Raw genomic sequence first — 6,000 nt, 5'->3', positions numbered from 1 at the left:
TTTGCCTCCTCAGATAAAGGTCACACGAGTCCTTGGTAAGCCTAGTCAATACCTCCAACCAACAGGTAATAAAATGTTCATTTAGATCACAAAGTTCAGGGGTGGCTTGTTATACAGCCATGAACAGTCTGGAACACTGCACCTGGTCTCTTTTCAAATTGTGCTTATTGTAAGCTATTCTTACAGGTCACTTACACTACTTACACTCACGTGTGCCAGATGTTGTCCTCTCTTAGCAGAAGCTCACACAGAAAGATGGTTAAAATATTTCAAAATTAAAATTCGAAGTCTTTTGTTTTTCCTACTGAAATTGGAAAGGTCTCAACTGTATATGAAACAATGAAACTGATTTTTTAAATGCACTGTAAGGTTAGCTGATATATCTGTGACTAAGGGTCTGTGGCTCTTGTGATCATGTTTTAGGGGTTCTTTGTTGTTGTTGTTGGGTTTAGGTTTGGTTTGGTTTGCTCTGGTCTTTGGTTTTTGGTTCTCTGAGACAAAATTTCTCTGTGTAGCTTTGGCTGTCCTGGAATTGCTTTGTAGACCAGGCTGGCCTTGAACTCACAGAGATCTGCCTGCCTCTGCCTCCCAAGTGCTAGGATAAGATGTACACCACTGCAGTGACCATAGTTTTTTGTTTGGTTTGGTTTGGTTTGGTTTTTTGAGACACAATTTCTCTGTGTAGCCTTGGCTGTCCTGGACTTGCTTGGTAGACCAGGCGGGCCTTGAACTCACAGCAATCTACCTGCCTCTGCCTCCCGAATGCTGGAATTAAAGGCATATGCCACCACACCAGGCTGTGCTCATGTTTTAAAATATTCTTCCCACATTTTTTAAGAATAAACTTTCCCATAAAACACAGCATTTGTATGTGTGTATACATGATTAATGTGTGAGTACAAGTGTGTACATATACATGCACATGTGGGTGTACATGTGGGTGTACATGTGTGTTGATGTCAAGTACCTTCCTCAATTGTTTTCCATCTCATTTGGGGAGAGAGGTGCATGTATGTAGCATGTGTGTAATGTATCCATTCATGTGTCTTCACACATATTCAGAAGTCAGAGGACATCAGGTGTCCTGCTCAATCACTGTATACCTTATTGTCTTGAGACAAGGTCTCTCACTGGACTTGAAGCTAGGCTGGCAGACAGAAAGCCACAGTGATCCTCCTATCTCTAGCGTCCACTAGCCTCTACTGCTCTGGGATTATAGGCATTTTACATAGAATTTGAACTCGGGTCCCCATGCTTGTGTACCAAACACTCTTACCTTCTGAGTCATTTTCTTAGCCTCCATTTTACTTTTGAGACAACTTCTCACTGAACTTGGAGCTCATCAGTTCCACTGGCCTAGCTGGCCAGCAAGCCCCAGAGATCCTCCTACCTCTGCCTTTCCAGTGCTAGGATTACAGGCATGCACTCCACACTTGGCTTTTTAATGTGGGTATTTGGACTCAAACTCAGATCCCCCTGCTTCTGCGATGAGCACTTTACTGAGCCAGCCACAGAAACTCTCTGACGGTTACAGTCCTGAATCTAAGCTGTGCCTCTCAGCCAAAGAAAATCACAAAACCCTAGGTCAGGTCACTTAGCTTTGCTAGAAAACTACTGCAAGCAAAAGACATTCTCTCGCACCCACAGCTCTGATACTCAAAGGATGCCCTTTTTGTTTCCGCTTTGGATTTCAGATGCCGGTTATCTAGTCTAGTTGTGCGCCACCCCCCCACCCCACCCCACTGAGTCCAAAAAGAAAGTGACCAAAAAACGTTCATGGAAATACATGTAACATATATGTAACAAGTCATAGGTTGCAGGAAAATTTGCTTGCCTCATTGTTCTGGAGTTTATTTTCTTTGTACATCTTTGCCCCTTCAGGAGTCATTGATGTCCCTTTTTTACTTTTTCACAGGCTTAGAGAAAAGTCTAAACTATTAAGTATATTATATTCCAGTCACCACTCTAAGGGCATCCAACACACCATGGCATCACATTTATGGCAGCTTTGGGGCACAGGAGCTCATCATCCATATCTTACAGTTGAAATAGCCATAGCTCCAAATACTGATATGGTTTCCTAATAACTCACAGATGCTAAGACCATATCAGAACCTATGTACACCTCTTAGGCAGCATAAATGGAGCTATTGAGCATCTCTGAGTTCACACACATACACACACACCCAGAAATGATGTCACAGTTGCTGAAACATTGGACAAAAGCCATAGATGAGCCAATTGTACAATATGCCCTTGAAAGGTATGCTGAAGGAAGGACATCCCTACATCTGAGCATTGAAGATAGCAAACTGCTGACACCTTCCAACTGCTTTTTCATAGTGGTAGTCATTAGCATAACTGTGTTCTCTGAATGGCCCTAGTGGCTTCTGTGTCTTATGGCATTCTGTGCTGTCATTCTAATATGTGACTGCTGGAACTAACCATTCAATGTGTGCAAAGGTCTAGATCAAGTGATAGAGGCTTAGGAGACACACATAAAAAGCAGTGGGTTCCCTGAATGAGGATACACATTTGCACATACCTTTCTGTATGTATTGGTGAGCATGTTGGGTAGGGGTGAAGACTACTTCTCCATGGACACGCCCAAGAAGTGTCACCTCTTCTGCTAAATGTTTTCCCCTTAAACCACTCTTCATTGCATTCCCCTGTGGATTTAGCATTCTGGGACAACTCAAGTGTAGAGGACATTTCATGGTGACATGCTCTGCAGTGTGGTAAAGCCTTGTTGTCCCTTTTCTTATTCTTGCCCCTGGTCACACTTTCCACACTTAGCATCCATATGAAATATGCTCATATATTATTTTTAAAATTTTTTAGAAAGGTAAAAATATGGCTTCTTGCATCTTGGCTTCTTCTCCTCACAAGTGGCATGACCTTGTCAGTACACACACACACACACACACACACACACACACACACACAGGCACACACAGACACGCATGCACACGAGCACACATGCACACAGTGCTGATTGGCTGAAATGAGGGAAATTTGGGGAATAATCACATTAACCTGTAGACAGCCCTGTAGATGATGTCAGAGGGAGAAGACACTCAGAACCACTTGTTAGTGAAAAACGGGGTTCCTGGAGCCAGACCACGTGTGTCCATTTCCTCCCTCCACTGCCCGAGACCTCAAGCAAATCACGGAGCATCTTCTTCATGCCCCAGTTTCCTCGGCTCAAACTGGGGGCAGCTAATAGTTCCTCCCTGAAGTTTTGTAACTACAAAATGAGATCATGAGTTCAAAGAACTCGTCCAATGCCTGCTGTGCAGCAGGGCCTCAGTAAACATTAGCTGCTTTTATTTATTTTGGAGTTCACATGGCTCAAAGTATCTATTGTTTATTGAATATAAGTTCCAAACACAGCTTGGGAATGAATAGTTTAAAAACATGAATGATATTGATAAATGTCCCATTTAACAGGTGGGGAAACTGAGGCACAGAGGGGTGAGATTGTGTCCCTAAGGTGTCCAAAGCTACTAAACCTTGATACCTGTTACTCTCTGACACAATGAGGTGCAAGCCTTGAACTCCAACTCAAGTCTTCATATAAGCTTTATCCTCAAATCCAGAATTAGAGCTATGTAAATATCTGTTGACTCTTTCCACCTCCCTTTGGGGACCTCAATCTCTTTTGATCCCAAAACTTTAAAATGGCCTTTTAAGATACCAAAGGACCCTCCGTGAAAGTATGTGGCATATGACTCAACACATGGAGAGGATGTTGTCTCCTGCATAAGCTTTCACCCACACACCCACATTAATGTGAGGTGGGTGCATTTATACCACAAAAGCTAATAAGCCCTAAAAGCCCAGCTTAACTGACAGTTCTGTTAGTATTCTAGAGTTAAGAATGGCATCCTAGCTGGGCGTGGTAGCACATACCTTTAATCCCAGCACTCAAGGCAGACAGGTCACTGTGAGTTCGAGGCCAGCCTGGTGTACAAAGAGAGTCTAGGACAGCCAAGGCTACATGTGCAAGGGGAGACACTTGCTACCAAACCTGATGACTTAAGTTTGACCCCTGGGACCTGCATGGTAGAAAAAAAGAATCAACTCCCACAAGTTGTCTCTGACCACCACATGCACAAGATGGTGCCAGTGACACACACACACACACACACACACACACACACACGTAATAAAACCCTTTTTGCAATCATGTATATTACACTTAGGACTGTGGCACCTCTGGATTTGCTCTCTGACACAAACACAACGAAACTACGGCAGTTTATTTTATCTCTCATTCAACAGAAAGCCACTCATCCCATGGACAAATGGGCTCTTTTCCAGCATCTTTATTGTTCCACTTCCATTTTAATTGCTTACAAAGGTATCAACCAACATTCATGTCAAAACTACATTGTGATCCCATGGCAACCCTAATGAGCCCAGATACAAGAAACATACAAATCAGTAGATGCATTGTTTCAGAATTAATTGCCTATTTGAAAATTATGATAGAAAGTTTCATTGTTTTTGTTTTGTTTTGTTATGGTTTAAGAATGAGAGTGATTTTATGGGAAAATAGTATGATAGCTCTCCCACAACAGAGAGAGGTGTAAATGGATTGTTCATCATTCTGTTATTTGTGAATTGTGTGCTATACATTCTTTATAAAAGGAAAATCTATGTAGCAATAAACTCAAGACTACAGACATCTTTCAGAAATCTAGATCACTAGGACCTGCCACAGCCACCAGACTTTTAGGCTAAGTGAGGTCACAGTGGGCTAGGGAAGTGCCTGGAAGCTTCAGGCCAGAGGAAAGGAAGGCTGGTGTTTACAATGAGGGCTGGCTCCAGAACAGCTTTTGTCTGTTGGGGCCTTTATTTATTTTCAAATCAGCCTAAAGCCTCTGACCTCAGTTTGAAGTTAAAGCACAGGAAGAAAGGTCTCTTTCTTTTTTTAAATTTGTGTTTCAATTTTTAAAAAATAAACACTATATTTTAATCATGTTCTCTTTCTCCTCCCCAACTTCTCCTAGTCAACCCCCACATCCCTACCCACCCACCTTGATGTTCTTTCCTCTATATATGTATTGATTCTTTTTAAAGACAGGTCTTTTTCTTTCATAGGAATTAGCCACATCATTTCTGGAGAACTTCAGGATGCTGTGAAGGCCTATCCCAGGATATACCAGAACCCTGGATGGTTCTGTTAAAACTGGAAGAAAGAAACAATCCTCTCCCGGCCCCCAACAAAGACACACTTCTTTCTGGAAGCTGCACATCCTTCAAGTCTACAGGATGCCTACAATCATATTAAGTACCTCTGTTTAAGGTCATGTTGGCATCCTATAAGGAACATAATTTCCTTACTTCATTATTTTATCCATGTGTAAATAAATGTGGTATATAATTCATTTATTCACCCTTTTTTGCACTAAGTAAACACTGAGCATCACCTCTCAAGGGCCAGCCAATGTTCTGGCACTACAGGTATAGTGGTGACATAGACTGACAATCTCTGACATCAAAAAAAAAAATCACAACCAAATAGAAAACATAAGCACTGTGCTAATTTCACATTCTGTTAGTTGAAAACTGCACCAATATTTTCCCTGCACACTACAAGCTGAATCCACTACCTTCTTGACTCAAAAATGCTACTATGAAATGTCTGTTGATGCAACAGTAATATGCTACACACTTTAAAACTATATTAAGTCATTTGATTTTTCACAACAATCTCATCAGCTCTGTTAACATCCCCACTTACCAATGATAAGCTTCATAGCTGATGAGCAATGAAGTTTCTCAATGGCACCCCCATGCATTAGACAAGGTGTTCAGATGAATAAGATCTTTTAAGCTTGTATTTCACCCAATTTAATGAAAGTATAGCCTATATGTTGAACAATACACAATATGGGCCAGGCTTTGGTTAGGATCCTCCCTCTATCATTTTTTCTACCTGTGGGACTTTCTATAAGAGCTTGTCTCTTGTTTCACATCTCTGAACTTGTTTCT

Source organism: Acomys russatus, chromosome 20 (assembly GCF_903995435.1).
Source record: "Acomys russatus chromosome 20, mAcoRus1.1, whole genome shotgun sequence".
Lineage (NCBI taxonomy): Eukaryota > Metazoa > Chordata > Mammalia > Rodentia > Muridae > Acomys > Acomys russatus.
Note: the sequence above shows the minus strand (reverse complement) of the source record.